The sequence below is a fragment of the Protopterus annectens genome, chromosome 10.part0, assembly GCF_019279795.1.
Source record: "Protopterus annectens isolate FY-2018-M chromosome 10.part0, PAN1.0, whole genome shotgun sequence".
Lineage (NCBI taxonomy): Eukaryota > Metazoa > Chordata > Ceratodontiformes > Protopteridae > Protopterus > Protopterus annectens.
In genome coordinates, this window is record NC_056744.1 from 885017702 (window position 1) to 885039446 (window position 21745).

Sequence of the window (21745 nt, forward strand, 5' to 3'; positions counted from 1 at the left end):
ATTTTGGTGCCCATTCATCCTGTTTTATACCAGCACTCTCATGCTTCTTCGGATGTACAGTTTGTGAGGGTGGTACCCAAAAGCTTTTGTATACTGGATGGATATCCAATATCCTTGGCAGGATTTCCATAGTATTTATTCTAATGCAGTAGTGATCTATTCAAACATCTACTGTGGACAGCTGTACTATCGTGTTTATTGAAGGCAAGTATACTTTTCAAACCAGGCCACTAGGGCATGCCTCCTTACTATATCCCCTCCTCCTGGTCTGAGGTTCTCACTAAAGTGTTTAACGAAAAGAAGAGTGCTGCCTTTTGCACCTTCTCCACTTGATGACCACAGATTTAGTAAAGCTTAGAAAATGATGCAGGAGAATGGTGAATAGCCCATTGGCATTGTATCACTCCAAAGGAGACTTCAGCACACTTTCCTTCAAGAACAGTACTTCTGGGTAGTTCCACTGGTGGTGGAGTCTTTTCAGGCTCTAACTAAAATTGTGAATATCTTGGCTCCATAGCCCTGGTGCTGAGGAAGGTGGAGCAGATCTTCAGTCTATCCAGGCACTGATTTGGACAATATCTATCTATGTCAGCAATTGTATTGAAACCAGTCTGACCTTTTTAGGCTCAGGGCGTTCATTTGAAGACAGGTGTCCAGAGCTGAGGATAAGCTTGGGAAGTAGCTGAATATGTCTTCCAGTTGCACTTTGAGAGTACTTACTGACTTGTGCCATACTTCCAGTATGCTATTTAGGATGAGACTGTTCAGATAGCAGAACTACTACAAAATGGCAGGGGGTAGACTATGCTGAGGTAGTCATATCAGCTGAAGTCAATTTCCTCATTGTTATGGTGAGCTTTCCTGTGACTGACAGGAATGTTACAGCAGCCAGGTTGGTCATAATCACTCACTGACCTCCTACATTTGTCTGATGACCTATTCAGAGGATTTCACAATGTCATTTATTGATGTTGTCCTCTGGGACCCCCCCTGTATTTTAAAGACTTTCAAAAAGATTGCAGACTGTTTCTACTACAGGTGTGGAATTTTCTCCCTTACTAACAGCCTTGGAAGATTACTAAAAAGCTAGTGGAGATTTTTTTTCATGCAGAACTCAGCATATACTTTAGGTTTATGTGACAAGTATTAATTGTCAAAGAAGGAAAGTCAAAAATGGAGGATTGGAGTGAAGAAGCGAAAAAGAAAAAAAAATATCAAGGGACTACAACAGGAGCAGCAGTGCAGCTAGTTATCCCCTCCAAGCAGAAGCGAGCAAATCGTTAGAGCAGGTCCGTGTCCTCAGTCCAGCCAAGTGAAGTCAGCAGCACTTTTGGCTTTAACTGTAGCCAGCTGCCTCTGAAGATGGTCAAGGGGATATTCATTCTTCATGAGTCACTTTTATAAATGTCATTTTGACCGTCTAACGTATGGACTTGGAAGCCAATGACTATAATAAGTTGTTTTTCTCTTCCTTACCCTCCCCACCAGTCCTTGCTATTTCAGACACTTCTGCATGCCAAATGGTTACAGTAAGGAAAGAGGTGGCAGAGTTTTTCAGTAATAGAGTGAACTATCTTATCCACACTAATAAGAAAGTCTCGGAAGCTTTTGTATGATTTTTTAAGGGTCTAAAAATGTCAGGAGATATCAGATCCATGCTGGATTTGAGTGACTAGATAGCTGCATCCCAAGAAAGAGGAGATCTAAGAAGAGACTTGCCTTTGATCACTTTTAGGACTTAATCCAGTACTGCAAGTGTATAAACTGCTTGGCAGAGAAACTGTCTAGCACCCTTCCCTTATACCTCTACTCTTTAATTATTTACCATACTATAAAGTTTGTCAGAAAAAGCAGCCCTCAACCTGCCTTTGAAGAAGACTGTTTGTTTTGTATATAATTTGTGTGAACAGATAAATGTTATTTTCAGTTCAATTTCCCTCATTCTTTATTACTATGAGGATTTTTGTATTTGCATTTGGTTATTAGGAAAGTCTGACTGTGTCATGCAAGATCCCTTTTCAGTGGAAGCCTTGGGGAGTCAAGTTCCAAAAAAATATTTCATGAAAGAATAAAAAATGAACAAATTATAGCAAACAGTTTGGGATTACAAATAATAATTGAAGTATAGTGATTATGGATTCAGCATAGACTTTAGGTTTATGTGACAAGTATTAATTGTCAAAGAAGGAAAGTCAAAAAAGCAGGATTGGAGTGAAGAAGCGAAAAAGAAAAAAAAAATATCAAGAGTTAAATGTCAGAAACCCAAAATAATAAAATGTGTAAAAATCTAGAGGACTGATGTAAATATGATTGAGGGGAATTGCATTGGTAATTTGAATGACTGAGATTATAGAACAGAAAAGTTTAAGGGTTTGTGTCAACAGTTATGAAAAGAGGATGTTTTTGTTCACTTTTTTTTCTGTCAGAATTATTATTTTGGCTTTTTTTTGCACCATTGTCCTCCTCACTGTGTTCTCATCATTGTTGCAAAAGTGTGCCTGGCTAATCTGCCATTGATGGGAACACAACTTGCTTTTATTGCCTTATTGAATCCCATAGCATTTCATGTTTCTTCAGTTGTCTTCATTTTGATGAAGCCATAATGTAGGGAGGCACTTTAAAATTCTTGGTGTCCAAAGCTTTGTCCACATAACCAGAATGATGATTTACAACAATACTGCACTTTCAATATGGCTGTATTGGCCTCTCAGAATTCTTCCATGCCTAAAAAAAACAAAAACATTAAAAAGCTTGTAAGGTCAGGGAGCGATAGGTTGTGGTTCTATGTGCTTGTCAGAAGGTCAAGGTCAGCGTCAGGGCAGATTACAGCAATCCTGTGGGTTTTCCCAACTGTTCAACTCTGCCTAATAGTCCCAGTCTGGAGAAAGTTGAAGTCAATTCATTTTACTACCTGGAAATTAATTTTCAAGGACAAGTAAGGGAATAATATGTAGGGTGTAATACAATACATTTTCTTACTTCATTCAGAATTACAGCAGTTCCCTTGCAAATGTCCTGTCTGATCAAAAACATGACAAAGAAGGAAGAAAGTCTGAAAACTCCTCAAAAAATGAACAATTCTAGAAGCCCCACCTGAACAGAAAGGTATAACATATTACATTGTGTGTGTGGGTGTGCGCAAAAGAAACAAGACCTTGTAAGCTCATCCTAGGCCTCAGTGATCGAAACAACATCATCCCAAAAGAAACTTTTGGATGATCATGGTGCGTTTCTTCTTTGGCTGTCAAAAACAGACTGGATGTGATGTCTTTCCGTATCACTGTTGCAGTGTTCTTCACAAAAGTGATTCCTTGCCATGGATAGCCCCAGTGTCCTGCCAGTATACCAAAGCCTTAGGATTTATAGACATTGTACATCATGTGCATGCTCCCTGCTCAAGGCATAGGGCATAAAGGTGACGTACGTACCTTAGAACGTCTTTGCCATCAGTCCAAACACCATCATTGATCATCTGTCTGCACGTTCCTTCTGTGCTGGTTGCTGAGCCATATTTCAGATAAGTGCTCCATTGGGGTTTCTTCTTATCTTTTTCTTCCTTTTTTGATTTTGTGAGTGAAAGGGAAAATGTCACTGTAGGAGGCAGATTCCCCATAAGGATTGTCACTAGCAGCAACTCTTCTGTTTTGGCACTTCTCATGACCATACAAAGTGTTCTATCTGCCAAGCATTTGTCCTAAGACCCTACATAGTCATCTCTTCTTGTCTATTTAGCCGGAGAGCCAACACCTTAAATTGTTGGGGCAGTGTTATGGCAGAATCTTCCTGTCCTGAAGGTCAGCTTGCCTGCCAAGAAACAGGCCAAAAGGGTCAGGTCTGATTTGACTGCTGTTCTACCTCCCCCAAACATCTCTCTCGAGGTGGTGAAAGCCCAGAGGATCACCCGGTTATTTCATTGGATTCCTCTGCCATAAACCTGCCTGAAGTCATCATGGATCCAATTTCTCACATGTCCTCAGAGACTCTGCAGAACTCCATTCCAGATGTGAAGGGGGAACCTCGGCTGATTATATCAGAGGGATCGGGGGAATTTTGCAGATACTTGTTTGGGAGGAAATTCCTGCTTCGTTAGTTGAATGTAGGTAAGGGACCTTTCTGACTCTGAAGAGAAGGCCTCAGCCCTCTCCTTATCAGGCTCTACTTCTCAAGTAGCCCATTCCTCTATTAAATGTAGTTCTGATACAGCTGATGTCTCACCTAGAGCTGCTGCCTTTGGTCCTGTTTCGAGACATTACTCGACTTCATCTCCAACCTTTGTTTGATGATATTAAGGCTAAAATATTGGGCTGCTCCTCATGATAACAAGAACCTGTTTGGTTCTGCAGCTAATGAACTTTTTAAGTCTCTTCAGGATAAGGGTAGGGCCTTGCAGGAATTGAAGCATATTTTTTTCTCTTATTCCTAAGTCTTGGAGGAATTATCCATCTAAATCTGCTTTTGTTCACAGGCAGCCTCACTCTTTTCCCAAAGGTAAGTAGAGTTTTGGGCAGGTTCCTCCTGCTAAGTCTACATAGACCCCCACCTATTAGAAACCTTGTTTTTAAGACAAGCCAGGTTCTATCTGACTATATGCTTCCCCTTTCCTGAACCACATTCCCTAATCTCTTTGCCTTTTCTTGTTCCCTCTCAATTGTTTAAGGATCACTCAGGACTCTTGGGTTCTGTCCATCATCCATCAGGGATACTTCATGGTATGGAAGTCCCTTCGTCCTTTTCTAGGCAGTCCTCAACCTCCTCAGGAACAGCTTCCTTTTTTCCCAGAACTAATTTAGGGCCTTCTGGCACAATACATCATTCAAGCTTTGACCTTATCCCAGGAGGGGAAGGGGTTTTATTCTAGAATGTTTCTGGTTCCCAGGAAGAAAGGTACCTGGAGACCCTTTTTGGACCTCTTTCAGCTCAGCACCTTTTTGAATGTCCCTTCTTTTTGGATGTTATTCCCTCAGATCCTCTTTCCTGTCTTTTTCCTGGTCTCCGTGGATCTCAAGGATGCTTATCTTCACATCCCAATTTATCTCCTTTTCAGAAAGCTGTTGTTTTTCTCTTTCTTACATTTTCAGTTCTCTGCTTTGCCCTTTGACCTTTCTACTGCCCCAATTGTTTTCACCAAATGCCTTGCTCCTGTAATTGCTTTTTGCAAGATGAGAGGGGTTCAAATATTTCCTTATCTGGACAACCTACTCATTCAGACTTCCTTCTCTGAGACCTTGCTTCAGCACCTCTTCTATACTGTTTGTCTCATACAAAGCCTGGCATTTGCCATAAACTTCCAAATATCAGTTCTAGTTCCTTCCCAGGATCATATGTTTCTCAGTTACAGGCTCCAGACCATTCCTATGCTGGCTTCCCTGCTTCATCCCAAGGCTCTTTCTGTGATCACCTTTTTTCATTCCCTTCTTCCTCAGGTTTCAGTTACAGCCAGGGAGATTCTAAGGGCACTAGGATTCATGACTTCCACCATTGCAATGCTCCCTCCTGGCATGCATATGCTCCAACACTGTCTTCCTCTGGATTTTCTAGTCCCTCTTCTTCCATGCCTCAAGCTTGAGCTTCAGTGGTGGTTTCATCAGTTGTCTCTCAACCTGGGACATCCTTTTCAGCCCCCAGTTCCCTCTCAGGAACTTTTTTTGGATGCCAAAGACACGGGGTGGGGAGTCACTTTCAGTTCCCTCAAGGTCCAGGTCTTTGGACTCTTCATCAGAGGTCAGACCACATAAATATCAAGATGATGAGGGCTCTCTCTCTAACTCTTCAGGCCTTTCATTCCCTTTTTCTTTTACAGCCTATCAAAATCTGTACAGACATTACCACAGTGATATGGTACATCAACATGTAAAGGGCGAACACAGTCCTACCTTCTTTGCAGGCTTGGTGTTTGAGTTTAGGATCTTGCTATCCAGTATCAAGGGACTCTTCAGGCTGTATATATTCCTTCAGAGCAGAGCATAGTGCCAGACTTTCTGAGCAGGCCTGAAACGCAGGCTCACAAATGGATGCTTCACAGACAACTGTTTTTGGACATTGTCATCGATGGGGTACTCCTCAGGTAGACCTTTTTGCTTCCCCTTTGAGCAAACAGCTTCCTATTTTTTGCACCAGAGTCCCAAGTCCTCTGGCCTGGAAGGTGGATGCCCTTTTTGTTGAAAGTGGTTGTTTCTCTATGCTTTTCCTCCCCTTCCTTTCATTCCGAGGGTCCTGTTCAAGATAGTGCAAGACCCCTCCAGAATCTTTTTGGTGACACACTTTTGGCCCAGACAATATTGGCTCTCTCTTTTTCTGCACTTAGCCAAGGGCAGTCGCCACAAGTTACCTCACATGGTGGATCTACTCACACAAGACAAGGGATCTCTCATCCATCATCACTTGTCCATTCTTCAGCTGACATTGTGGGTGATAGGATTTTGATCCTTTTTTCTGAGAATGTGCTTTGGGTTCTGCTGGAGGTCAGGGAACCCTCCACCAGGAACTCTTGTATGTCCAAATGGAAAAAGAGTTTCTGTTTTGTGCCCTGCTCATAACCGGGATCCACTTTTTGTGTGAATTGCTCCATGCTGAGTTGGCATATTCTTCTGTTAAAGCTTACCTTTCAGCTGTTTCTGCTTGTTTGCCATTAACTCCTCCTCTGGCCTCTAGGTTTGAAGTCAAGCAATTTCTTAATGCCAGCGTTTGTATCAGACTTCCTAGGAAGCCTATTCCACCCTGCTGGGATCTAAATGTTCTTCCTGAAAAATTGACTGAGGCTCCTTTTGAGCCTGTAGCTTTAGCTTCCTTACGGCATTGTACATGGAAGCCTGTTCTTCTTTTGGCCCTTACTTCAGCTAAGAGAGTACCTGAACTACAGGCCCTTATGGCTGTCCCTCCTTTTTTGTTTTTTCATAGGGACAGGGTTGTCTCTTCGTACTAATCCTTCTTTTATGCCCAAGGTGGTTAATGAATTGTCTCTTAATCAGTTTATTAATTTGCTCTCCTTTTTTCCTTCTCTGCATTCTGCCAGTGAAATGGTTCTTCACACGTTGAATTTGTATAGGAGGCCCAGATGTTATTTGGATAAGACTAAGGTCATTTGCAAGTTTGAGAAACATTTTGCTCTGATGATGTCAGTTTTCATTCTATCCTCAACTGATAGGTTCAGATCCAACTCCTCGGATCTGACACAGCCATTGCTAAAGGTTGTGGCAACCAAAACACTCTCAAGCTTCTCCCTTACCCATAATGCACCAACTCCAAGTACTTCAGATCTCATTTGCCACTTTACGTGAAAGAAATGGTGACCATTACTCTCGAGCAGGTATGCATTTTAGGCTTGTGAATTTATTTCTTTTCTTAACAAATCTTCTAATTTCTTAGGTTTATTTAATCCCTTACTTTGTTGCTTTAGCGAATTACCTTTTTTACTGGTTAAAAATATCTTTCTGTCCTATTTCTTCCTTCCATACATTCTGTACCTTTGAATACTGTCATTACTATTCTTTCCATTTTTCTACACTTTTAGTGTAGTTTCTATATTACAGTTGCTGGTAATCTCTGTATCTTTTGTATTAATGCAAAAAAATATATATCTTTCTGTCTCCTATCTCTTCAATTCTGGTTGTTTCATGTTAACATCTGTTTTTGTTATGACTATGGCAGAGAAAGAGAAAGGCCTGATTGAGTTAAAAAATGTCTTGTGTGGGCACAAAATCCTGTTATCTGATGCCCGCACTTTATGTGTATACTGCCTACTTCATTTACAAGAAGATTGTTCTATTTGTCATGGGTTTAATGCAAGACCCCTGGTTGAAACAAAAAAAAATACTTCCTTCCTGTTTTGGAGAGGCTTTATCTGGAGCTATGTCACCTAAAAATCTAACAAGTCTAAATCTCCTTCTTTGAGCCTTCTACCTCTTCCTCCAAGGCATCGCAGCAGTCAAGAAAAAGACTTCAATCTGATCTGACCTGCCCATCGGATCCTAATAGAAAAAAGTCTAAGTTGTTGGATCAGACCTCAACCTCCAATCTGAAGCAGAGTAAGAGATTTATCAGATCCGACCTCAACATCAGATCCATAGCAACAGAAGAAAGAATTACCATATCCCACTTCTTCAGATCCACTGAAAAAGTCAACCAACCCATTGAGCATTACTTACCTGTCAGGACCAGATACTCTCCTTCTGTGGACCCAGTTTCATCCAGGGTCCCCTCACCCTTTTTGGAGAAACCCATGTCCAACTCTGTAATTTTCACTTGCTCTTCCAGGAGTTTATTGGAAGAAGATGTGGAAAGAGTGGTGAGAAGGATTCTCTCAGTGCAGAGTCTGCTGGGTGCCTTTCCAGCTCCTAACCCTTTGGGACAGGAGGTCCATTCTTCCATCATACTCATTTTACCAGTTCCTCCTTTGACTCCTTCCACTGTCTCAGAGTCCTTGGAGCTGAGCCATCTGGCTCCATCTGATTCTTATCTGATGATACCTTTATCATCACAGCCAAAGTTCACTCTGAGCTCTTCAGTTCAGCTGGATCCAGAGAGCTCTTGGAGCTGAGGCTTCCCTGTTAAATCCTAGGTGTTGGAGTGGACTCTGACTTTGTCAGAGCCATTTCTGTACCTTGGAGCCTTGGCATGGGTTATCTCAGCTCCGGCTTCTGCCTCGGGGTATTGTTTAGGAGCAGGGAGAGACAGTGGTCCAAAAACTTGCCTTTTTGGATCTGAGGTCCTCTTCCTGTCTTGGGAAGTCTGCCTTTAAGGCTATGGAGAAATCATTGTCTGCCTTAGTAACACAGATGGTTCCTACTCCCCTTGGATCTTCAGTCTGCAGCCTTGACGTCTCTGTGCTCAGAGTCTCATCCCTCCTTTCCACAGGGATAGCCAGTATGGAAACCCCAGGCTTTGCATCAGGGTATCCCGACTTGATACCTCCCAAGAGCATCCCACTAAGAAGAAGAAGATATGCAAGAAGAAGCACTTGGACTCCCCTGAGGTGTCTGTCACAGAAGATATGGACTTCATGGGGACACTTCACCTTCATCGGTCACTTCCTGAAGATGCCTCATTTGGAGACATCCTTGAAATCCGAAGGCAGAGAGGTGTCTGGACGCTAGCCTATCTACCTCCTGGGTGACTCCGCCCACTGATGATCACATTGATTTGATATCTCAGTGGGTGTGGAAGGATCCAGACATTACTGAACCCTATACCTTGGAGATCAGAAAAAAATTATGGCACCAGTTGGAGACAAACAGTTTTGGGCAAAAAGAGCTGCCCATTGATCCCATGGTCATGTTGGCGGCCACAAAAAAGGAAGTTGCCAAAAAGAGTTCCACTGTTCATCTCCCCAACAGGGAGTTGCAGGTGATGGATAGGTTTGGGAAGCATGTCTGTGCTTCAGTGACCTTTGGCATAAGGTCACTGAATTATTTGGCACATTTCACAAGGTTACAGAGGTATTTGATTAAAGAGTTCTCAAATACCCTCTCAGGATCTGTTTCTAAAGTACAGTCATCCATGACTTCTCAGTTGGCTACCCTGCAATCTTTCTCCAATTCTTCTAAGAGGCTCAATTTGGATGTAGCTAAAGGAACCACAAGGGCAGCAGGTTCAGGTATTTCTATGAGGAGGCATGCCTGGATGCACTTGTGTGATTTTGCGAGCCTTTCAAGTTTTCATTTGTCAGTGCTCCTTTTGATGGCACATCTTTGTTTGGCCCTAAAGTGAAGGACATATTATCCAGGTGTAAGAACAGAAAGACCCTGTCTGCTGTGGGAGTATGTTTTTTGCCCCTCAAAGATCCTTTTCTAGGAATCAACGAGGCAGTTGAAAGATGTGGTTCAAGAAATCCCAGGGACCTTTCCAGGACACATGTGGAGGAAGTTCCCCAGGGGTAACGGAGGGAACACTAATGGTAGATGCCAACCCCACACCAGATATTGTTCCTCAGGCATACCCTTCCAGAGTTTCTCAAAGGAGGCCTGGTTTCTCTCCTCTGGAGGAAATTGGGGGTGGACTATCCCTTCACCAGAGAGCTTGACTAGAAATAACAGATACTTGGGTGCAGAGAATAATTTCCAGAGGTTATATAATACCCTTTTCCCCTTCCTCTTCTAATTTTAAGAAATCTCCCCAATGTTCTACCCAGTCAGAGGGAACAAGCAGCAATTCAGGTACCAAAGCTGCTAGAAAAAAGAGCCATCCAAGATGTCCGACTAGACCAGAGTCTGGAACTTACTCAAGATTCTTTTTAGTGCCAAAAAAAGGGGACTGGAAACAAGTTTTTGATCTCAACATACTAAACAAGTCACCGCACCAAGTTCTGGATGGTCACAGTTTAATCCATTCTCCCTTTTCCCTGCAAGGATGACCAGATGTGCTCGATATAGACCTTCATGATGCGTACTATCACATAAAGATGACCAGGCAATCCAGAAGGTTTTTATGCTTCCGGCTAGGAGCCAGTCATTACCAGTTCAGAGTTCTTCCCTTTGGTCTCACCATAGCCCCCAGGGTGTTTATCAAATGTATGGCAGTAGTAGCAGCAGCTCACTTCAGACCACTAGGATTGCAAGTGTTTCCAACTTTAGATGACTGGCTCATTACCGCCCCGACCAGGCATCAATTAATAAGGACAAGGGATAGGTTCTGCAGATATGTTTTCATCTGGGGATAACCATAAACTACAGAAAGTCTCAACTGGAACCAACTCAAAATTTGGAATTTATAGGAGCACTGTTCACCACAAAGTCAATGATAGCCTCACTGCCTCTGTCAAGGATTCAGACTATAAAATCACAGGCCAGAAAAATAATCTGCAGTACCAAGATTTCAGCCTGCTTAGTCCTTCAAGCTCTAGAATCAGTGTCAGTGCTGATAACACTAGTACCTTTAGCCAGATCTTACATGAGGATTCTACTGTGGATGCTAGCAACACAAAGGTTGATACTTTATCAACCCATGTCAACTCTGATATGAATCAGTTACATATGCAAGAGAGATCTCAGGTGGTGGATTCAGTCAGATCAGGTTCAACAAGGCTGTCCATTTGTTCCCCCTCAGCCCAAGGCCATAGTGGCCATGGATGCTTCCCAGTTGGGGTTGGGGCATTTTCTGGGGAAAACAGTCCAAGGCATTTGGTCCCCTAAAGAGGCCAACTTGCATTTCAATGTCCTAGAGATAAGAGCAGTGCTTTTAAAATTGCAGACCCTTCAGAATGCTTTCCCTTTGGGGATGATTGCGATTCAAACAGATATGTCAGTAGTTTGTTACATCAACAAACAAGGAGAAACCAGATCATATCCCTTGTGTTGAGAAGTGCTCAGAGTGTGGCATTGGGGGATCTCATCCAACTGCTTTCTCATAGCAGCTCACATTCTGGGGAAGTCTAGAGTGATAGCAGACAAGCTGAGCAGGTGCATTCTTCTACCTCACGAGTGGTCCCTGAACAAGAACATAATGGAAATTTTCTGCCAGTGGAGCCAGCCTGCTGCAACTTTTTGCTTCTCCCGTAAACAACAAATGCAGTAGCTATTTTGCCATAATCCCCCCCCCACAGGGGGAATCACAGAGGGATGTTCGTCTTCATGATTGGCCACCCGGTCTACTTTATGCTTACCCACCAATTCCACCAGTTATGAAATTCCTGCAGAAAACTGCCATGTTGAAGAGCAAAGTCATTCTCATTGCACCTTACTTACCTCGACAGATTTGCTTCCCCTTCCTTTGGCCTCGCCTACTTCACCAACCTTGGATTCTGGATCTGACTCCAGACCTGCTGTCTCATCTGACAGGCATGATTCATCCAGACATATCAAACCTCAGCCTGACAGCCTGGCTTCTCCAATTCCATTAGTAGCCAGACAACCTATACTCTCTTCACCTGTCTGATATATATTTTTATCTTCCCATAAACCCTTTAAACAAAAACTCTACTCCAGTAAATAGAAGAGGTTTGTTTACTTGGCTTATCAAAATAATGTTGATCCTTTTTCAGTTCCCATACATAACATCATTGAATTTTTGGCCCTGCTTTTTAAAGAAGAGCTAGTTCCTCTACAGTTACGGTTCAGTTAGGAGCAATATCACTTTGTTTGAATTTTCACTTGGATTTGAGGGTTCCTATGTTGCTTCTCCTAAGCTCTGAAAATCTTTTTTGTGAGACACTATTCTTCTAATATCTCCATTTGAAGAGCCTACTCCCCCATGGGACCTGAATCTGGTACTGCAAAATGTTACTCATTCCACCTTCAAACCAGCAGCTGTGTGTGACTTTAAATACCTTTCCTGGAAGACAATTTTTCTGGTAGCCATTACTTCTGTCAGATGAATTTCTGTGATTCAAGCCTTGTCCTCAAAACCTCCATGCTTGATTTCTCACAAGGATAGAGTTACATTATGAACTATTACATCCTTTCTTCCTAATGTGGTGTCAGAATCTAATATCAGTCAGTCCATTAATTTGCCAATATTCTTTCCTAACTTTGCTAACAAGGGTGAATACATGTTACATTTATTGGATGTTCATTATGTTTTTACCTACATAGAACAAAAGACATCAGAAAAACTGACCAATTATTTGTCTCATTTGCAGAAGTAAAATTATGAAAGCCAGTTACCAAAGTAACTTTAGCCAGATGGCTGACTGACTGACTGTATGTATTTCATTTATTTATAACAAATTGGGCATTACCTTACCTAAACCATTACAGGCCCATTCTTCCTCAACTCCTCACTCACCAACCCCCATCCTTTGAAAACTCCTGGAAGAATGAGTGTCCTTTATATTGAGCTCCAGATATAGTCTTCCTATTTGACTGCAAATATTTCCTTTCTAGTAAAATCAGCAAGCAAGATCCGAGGTACTTGGGGTTTGTGCATTATGGGTAAGGGAGAAGGGTTGCCATGACCTTTAGCAATGACTGAGTCCAATCTGAGGGGTCAGATCTGAACCCATCAGTTGAGGATGAATGAAAATAGACAACACAGATGGAACATTATGGTGAATACATGACGACTTCTTTCTTTTCATGCCAGTTCTCTAGGTTTGGCTATTTCTAAGCAATCCATTTCTTCATGAACCTCTAAGGCCATTTCCTTTTTATTACTCTTTTCATGAGAAAAGCCTTTCTTCTTCTGTAAAGGTTCATTCTACCAGGGCTGTGGATTAATCTGGTGCTTTTTTCAAATGATTAGATACTAATTCCATCTGTGAGGCTCCTACTTGGACCTCTGTCCATACCTTTACTAAGCATTACAAATTAGATGATCTGATGTCTCTTTCATTCCTTCTTACAATGGGGTTTGAGATCTCACATTCCACAGACTTGGATTTGACTCTCAAGCTCCTCTCTTTTATCCATAATGCCTTGCATCCACCCAACTACCCCAGATCTCATTTGCCACTTCAGGGAGTCAGATGTGGATTTTGTTCTCTCAAGCATAGGTTTAGTATTGTTGATAGGCTTTGCTTATAATGTCAGGATTTGTAAGTCCTCCCTCTTTTTTCTCTTGAGTGTGTGCATGCACTTCTTAGTAGGTAATTAATTAAACGTAAGAGTTTAGACTTATTTTCTGAAGTGTAGAGTTTAGAGTTTGTTACTTAGTTTTTAAGTAATTAAAACTTACCTGCTGTTTGTGACAGTTATTTTTTGGTGTGCTTTTTCATCAGGTCATGGTGGACAAACTGGGACCTGGTTTTAAATGCTGCACTTCTTGTGGGCATAAAATCCCCAATCAGGATGCCCACAAGGAGTGCGTGTACTGCCTGGGCACCAATCACTTGAAAGTGGAGTGTTCCATCTGTGCCATCTTCAATCCTCAGGCTTTTGCAGACCAATGAAATAAGCTTATTCTTAGGGGCCTTCTTCCCTCCTCAGCTCTGGAGGTTCAGACCCCTTCTCTGGGTTCTTCTTCTGCTTCTCCTGCTTCTAAGGAATCTAAAAAGAGGTCCCTCCCTGTCTCCCCTAGGGACTGTCTTGAACTCAAGAAGCCCAAGAGACCTACATATTTGGCTTATTGGCTCCACAGAAGTTACCTCCCCAGTCAGATCCTACAGCCTCTATGGATCCAGGGAAGATCATTGCCATATCCCCTATGCCTTCATTGGCTCAAGCTTCAGATCCCATTCCCTTGGATCTGAGGACTTTGATGAAGTCCCTGACTCTGTCCCCCAAATTGAAGCATTCCTGGCCCCTATCGTTGGCTTCTTCAGGTCCTCAAGAAGTTGGTCTGAGGCAGACATGGACAGAATGATGATGAGGTTCCTTAAGGCCGAGATTCAGATGGGGGTAATTTCAGCTCGATCTCTTGTTGAATCCATGAGCTACCTAGGTCATACCATCAGAACTCCTTTGATCTGTCCCTTGGCTTCGGGCTCACAGGAATTGAGAATACCTTGTGTGTTGGGCTCAGTACAGAGGACACTCCCTTCCTCAATGTCGAAGATGCCCTTGACAGGTCCTGCTCTGGGATTTTCAGAGCAGAGCAAATCTCGGAGCTGTGACATCAGTGCTGGGTCCAGGAACTGGGATTGGCCCTGTCCTTTTTGGAGCTATCCCTTGCCTTAGGCTCTTCGGCACTTGACAGTTTTGGTCAGATCCCTTCTGGAGGCCATGGATCTGGAGTGAGTCCTGCCCATTTCCTCAGTGGTTTCAGCTCTGGGGGAGAAGGAAAGGGCTTCTCCTGGTCCTTCAGCTTTCCAGATAATGGAGAGGTTTTCTCCCAAACTGGAAATATGATGGCAAAGGTTTACCAATCTGCCCCAGAAGCCCCCATTGGATCCAGGCCTTGCTCTCTCTCATACTGCCATGAATAGTCCTGTTCCAGGTGACCTCCAAGAATTTCTTGTTCAGGATGGATCTCCTTCTTCTGCCACTTCTCCAATATTGGACTTCATTTCTGGTTTTCAGCATTTGGGTTGTGTGGTTACAATATTGGAATTCGTTTCTGGTTTTCAGCCTTTGGGTTGTGTGGTTACTTCTCCAGAATACCCAACTGAGGACGTCCCTCAGAACAAGACATGCAAAAGTTGACATGTGGACTCCCCACTGGAGCCGTTAACCAAGGATACTGACTTTAATGAGGGGGAAGGATCCCCTGATCCCCACCTGAAGATGTCTCCTTTGGGGACATACTGTATTAGAGATCCTAAAGCAGAAAGGTGGATGGTCTCCCCAACCTCCTTCCTCTAAGGAATCAGTTCTCTTGGAGGCATTCAGGACAGGCCCATCTGTGTCCTGGGTGACCCCCAGTCAGATGCCCTAGTGGATTTAGTGTCATGCTGAGCATGGAAGGAACTGGAGACCATTGAGCCCATATCCAAGTGACCCAGTCAGTTTCTGGTGCCCCCCGCAGAGAAGAAACACTGGAGTAAAGGTCCTGTAGTTGATCCTATCATGGAGTTGGTGGCCACTAAGAAAGAGCTGGCAGAAGAAACTGCCACTGTCCATCAGCCTAACAAACAGTCTAGAACACTGGACAGGGTTATGAAGAGCATCAGTGCTTCAGCAATCTTTGCGCTGAGGTTGTTGAACTGTCTGGCTCATTTTATTTGGCTGCAGAGTGACCTGATCAAAGAACTGTCAGCTTCTCTGTCAGAGTCCCTGCCTGCAGAGGAATTTAAGAAAGTTTCTCCCAAGCTGACCACTCTTTTTTCTGTCGCCAACTCATCAATGAAGTTAATCTCCCATACCATGGAGGGCACCTTGCAAGCAAACAGTTCAGGACTTTCCCTAAGGAGGCTTGCCTGGATGAGGCTATGTGATTTTCTGGATCCCATTAAGGAGTTTTGTCAATGCCTGTTATGATGGCTCCTCCCTTTTTGGGCCTTCAGTTAGTGAGACACTTACCTGCAGGGAGAAGGATGGGAAGATCTTTTCTACTGTTGGAATCAAGTTTTCTATCCCCAGAGATCCTTCTCCAGGAACTAACATGGGGGGGGTAAGAAAATGTGGTTCCACAAGTCCCAAGGCCCCTTCCAGGACTCACATGGAGAACCCTGCTGTAGAGGGAGAAGGGAGAGGGTTTGATGGTAGACACCACCCTAGAGGCAGAAGAGATCCACAAAACCAGGGCTTTAGGGATCCCCCCTCCTGATAAGCCCTACCAGTGCTTCTGAAGTGCTGCTCAACTGTCTGTCTCTGGAGGTAGTCGGCGACCAACTAGCTTTGCAGCCCAAAGCCTGAACCCAATTGACTCAAAACCATTGGGTGCTAAGCATACTATCCTGAGGTTACTACATTTCCTTTTCCCTACTACCTCCAAACTCCAGAAGCCTTCCTGACATGCCACCCAGTCAATGGAAACAGGCAGCACAGGAAATCCAACAACTGTTGCAAAAAAAAATCATCCAGGAGCTCCCAGCTGAACTGAGAAGATTCAGAACCTACTCCCATTTCCTTTTGGTGCAGAAAAGGACAGGAAATCTAACACCTATTCTAGATCTCAGCAAGTTGAATGAGTACGTAAAGAAGTTGAAGTTCTGAATGGTTACGGTTCAGTCCATTCTACTACAATTGCACAAGGACAACTGAATTTGCTTGATAGATCTCAAGGATGTGTACTGTCACATCAAAATAAATAGGCACTTCAGGAGATACCTGCTCTTCCGGCTGGGAGCCAATCACTACCAATTCAGAGCACTAACCTTTGAGCTCACTACATCCCCCCCCCCCCCGAGTGTCCACCAAATGCATGGCAGTGGTAGCAGTTCACTTGAGGCTCAGGGGATTCCAAGTGTTTCCATATTTAGACAACTGGCTCCTGACTGCTTCCACGAGGCACTGACTAATCCAAGCCAGGGTCTACTTAATCCAGTTATCATACTCCCTGGGCATCACCATAAATATGAGCAAATCCAACCTTGCTCTTGTTCAGAGCCTAGAATTCATAGGTACGCAGATCAACACAAGGGATCGGTTGGCTTCTCTTCCTTCACACCGAGTAGCCACACTGAAGAATCATGTACAGCAATTATTAGCCTGACAGTTCTCCATGGCTTGATTGATCCTGCAGACCCCAGGGTCCATGTCTGCAGCTATTCTGTTAGTTCCCCTAGCCAGATTTTTCTTGCAGGTTTTATAGTGGGCATTAGCACGCAATTGTCCAGTCTGTCTCAGCCCTTGTCTCTTTGCATCAGATTGACTCCCATCTGCAGGTGTCACATTAGTTGGTGGATACAGTCAGACTTTGTTATTCTAGGCAGACCATTTTTGAACAACTCCCCTATAGCCACCATGTCCACGGATGCTTCCCAGTTCAGGTCAAAGATGGTCCAAGGCATGTGGTCCCCTTCCTAGACCAAGTGACATATCAGTGTCATAGAAATGAGAGCAGTCCTACTAACATTACAAGCCTTTTAGAATGTTCTCCCCTTGGGGGCTATTGTGGTACACACCAACAACATGTCAGTTGTCTGGTACATCAACAAGCAAGGGGGAACCCATTCTTACCCTTTGTGCATGGAGGCCATGGCAGTGTAGGAGTGGGCGATATCTTCAGACTGTCTCCTAATTGCAACACATATCCTGGGGGAAACCAACGATCTGGTGGACAGACTCAGCTGATCACTCCTGATTCCACATGAGTGGTCACTCAGCCAATCAGTAGTGAACATGATCTTCAATAGTTGGGGTCAGCCTTGCTGTGACCTCTTTGCCTCTCCCCTCAACAAAAGTGCAGCAAGTTCTTCACTCTGATCCCTTCTCCAGGGGAGCCACCAAGGAATGCACTAGTGCACAATTGGCCCCCCAGTCTCCTGTATGCTTACCCTTCTCTTCCGCTCATCCCCAAGTTTTTTCAGAAGGTAAGCAGTTCGAAGAGCTCAGTCATCCTCCTTGCCCCCTCTGGCCTTGTCAGGTGTGGTTCCCCTTTCTGTGGTCTCATCCAAAATATCCTCCTTGGATTTTGGAGTCAAATCAGGACCTCCTTTCTCACCCATCATGAAGGCAACAGCTGAACCTTTGAGCCCTCAAATTGACCACTTGGTTTCTCCACTTCCAACCCTAGTGAGACAGTCCAGGCTTAAGTCCCCAGTCTGAAAAATTCTTTTGGCTTCGAAAAAGGCTTGAACCAAAAAAGTCTACAACAGTAAGTGGAAGAGATTTGTTATTTGAGCCACGAGCAGGAACACAGACCCTTTCTCAGCACCAGTTTCAGATGTGTTATTATTTCTTAGTTCCCTTTTCAACGAAGGTGCTGGCTTCTCCACTATCAAATTACAGTTAGCTGCTATTTCATATTATCATATGACAAGTCAATCATGTTCTCTGTTTTCCTTTAGACTATGCAAATCCTTCATGAAAGGTGTCTTATTACTTCACTCTTGTGCTGCAGGCTTTGACAAAGGGAACCTTTGAACAGGCAGCTAGTTTAGACATGAAATTTCTGTCATGGAAGAGCCCTTTTGGTGTCTGTAACTTCCGCTAAGAGGATTTCCGAACTACAAGCCTTATCCTGTAAACCTCCTTACATTCTGTTTCATAAAGACAATGTCCTTACTCACTAATCCATCATTTATGCCTAAAGTAGCTACTGAGAACAATATTAATCAATACATCCAGTTGCCAGTGTTTTTCCCCAGTTTCCCTAACAAAGGGGAATATGTTCATCATCTTCTAGATGTTCATAGGCAACTTCATTTTTACCTACACAGGACCAAACAACACAGAAAGTCAACAACTTATTTTTTTTTAAGTGTTATTTATATGAGGTCACAGCCTTGTGGCTGCAACTATATCAGCAATTCCCTTTGTCAAAGTGCCTATGAGGGTGATGTAGTGGATTTGCAAGGTTCATGTATTGGGAACCAGATCCTCTGAACACTTCTGTTAGGATCTAACAGTGCTGCAAGAACACCTGCATCAGTGGTTTGTTTATTACATTTTTAATGAGAAAACCCTTCAGGATTTTCAGTTCTGAACAACTGTTATTCTGAATGTTTCATGTCTGAGCTGGGTATATTGTTAGTAAAAAGAAGCAGATCTATAGTAAATGTCTTTGTGGAAGTCTTTTGGGGCCTACAGGGCAGTATATTAGTTGATGAAATCTATGTTCAGTCAGAGAGTTATGTTAGTTGTCTTGTACATCAGGAAGACAAATCCATTAGTATCCTTTATGCAAGGAGAATATTCTCATATGAAACTTAGCCACCCAAATGAGATGTTTGGTATAATTGTATATCCCAGTATAGCTGAGCTGTTTAGTGGATAGACAGAGTTTGTTGGCTTTATATTTCTAGTCCATCAGTCTCCTGAATGGTGAGATCCATCTTAAAGGAGTAACTTTTGTCATTACGTGATCTCTTTTGCTTCTTCATTGAATGCTGTTTGTGTCACACCACTTTTCCCGACTTCTCCATGAGAAGGTTGGCCAAAGTGTATTCTGACCTCCCTTTGACCAAACAGTGTTCTCTGCATTTCTGCTGATCCCTTTGATTTCATAATTGGCAGTTAGGCAGATACCAAAGGGTGACTGACCATCAAAACCTTTTTAGCTGAGGCAGTCATTGTTTACCCTTTTCCTTGACGATAACATGGTACCTCACTGCCATCTTCCTTTCTTCAAGAGGATTCTACTTCATGTGATGGGGCTGCTGCATCCCTGTATTCATTGACTTAGGATCGCTGTTCAGCTACTTATGTCTGGTTAACAGCTCCTCTAATCAGCTCATGCCCTTGCACTAGAAACCCCCCAGTAGTTTGGGAATGAATGAACTGAAGAACAGAAGGCTTGACTGCTGGCAGTCAAGTCATACCTAACATAAAAAGAGGAATATGCCTTTAACAGAAAAAGTTAGAAAGATACTGTTTAATATTAAAACCTGTTTCTTTGATGCGCAACCCCAAGAATTTCAAATTATCTGTTTCCCATTTCCAGTTCTTTTCAGGGAGACTTAAACCCCCCAACCTTTCCCATTGTTCCTTCCATTCTTCCTGTCCCTGTACTGTATCCACTAAGTTCTCCAGTTCAGTAATGTATGTTACTCTCCAGCTCCTCATACATGCTGCACATTTTGTTCCAAGTTCTTTAAGCCCTTGCCTTGTTGAGGACCTAACATTCTGTTTCATTGCATTTCTCAATGTATTTTGCTTTCTGGCATTAATCTCTGTCACTGGTTAACACTGCTTGTGCATTCATCCCACCCTTTAGGGCCAATGCAATTCCATTTGGAGGACAGAATTATCATAAGTTTGTTTTTTGCACATTTTCTTCATTACTTTGTTCCCAGCTAGCAGTCATTTAACACTTCTATACCAACGTGCACTCACATATGCAGCTTATTTGCCTCACAGTTTCAACATTTTTTATACCACCTTCAAGCCTTCTTTTTCCATCGTGAGGTCATACTAGTATTGAACAGGTTTAACTGCACATCACAAATGGATCCAGCCACCTGCAACTGTCCACACACTTTTCAGGTCCCATCCTAAATTTTCTTTCATACCATACTTTCCTTAATCCATCTATTCATCAGCCTTTCAGAGCCCTTTTTGTCTATTTGAGAAAAGACCTCTGCTTTATTTTTCATCTTTCACCTTTTCTGTTGATGTGACCAGCAGTTTCATGGCAAATCCTGCTTCACCTCCTCTGTTTTCTTGTTTATCTGTCTGTGTATCATTACTAAGGCTGTATTCTTGACTAATTTCATATCTCATCCATTTTGGCATTGTTTTATAACACCCCAGATGATTTAATTCCACCCATTCCTATGCATAATGTGTCTACAACATTTTAAATTTTTTTCTCTTCCCATCCTTTGCCATTTAACACCTTGTCTTTACCTCCTTCCTGGTATTGTTCTATCTCTTATTGTAGATGCTCAGCTGCAGGGACTGTTAGGTCTTAAACCATAGGTATGTAGACTATTCAGCACTTAAAACTTTCCCAGGCCAATAACTTGTCCACACATCCCATAATAGTCTGCTTTCTACTGTCACTCCAGTTATGTCCGCCCACAAAAGAGCCTCAGGTATATCAAATAGTTCCAGACTGCTGCTTTTGAAGTTAGGAAAAATGCAAGTCTTCATTTTCACTTTAGTGGCAGATTCCCACTTTCAGTTTTGCTGCTTAGTTTATCATTGTCTTCTGCAGCTAAAGGAATTAGGGTATTGTCTGCCTTTTTGGTTAAGGTATTTTTTTTAGCAGGCTTAGGCCCAGATCATTTGTTATATTTTGTGATAAAATATAACTGGAGCAGATTCCCTTAGATTCACCTAAGGACCCCCAGATGTTATTTGGAAAATCAAAGGTCCCTCCTGCTTTGGCTTTTTACTTTTCAGCAAAAAAAAAAAAAGAACGAAATAAAAAGAAAATAAAAGAAAAGAACAGGGAAAAGGCACCAAAAGCCTTGGGAAGCTAAATGAGTTCTTACACCAAACTCTTTTCCTAATGCTGATAGAGCAGAGCCCTAGACAGATATGATAAAAATGTTTATAAGTCTGCTACACTGTCTTTTAGGGATGTTAATTTTCAAGTGCACATGATTTAAGTTTCTTTTAGCCATGTTGGATAGCCTGGTTAGAAAATGGCTGAAATTTCCAAGCAAAACAAGAAATTTAATTTACTAGAGATGATCCACTTTGTCTCACAAGTAGCTAGATACTATTAAATACATGTACAGTGCTATAGATGCAGCTTCTACTGGTTCTGTCATTCATTGGCATGTTGGCTAAGATTACAGCATCTTCCTGAAGATGTTAAGACACAGTTACTGAATTTCCCTCTTGACAGAAATATTCTGTTTGGTAGTCCCTCTGCTGAAGTTTTC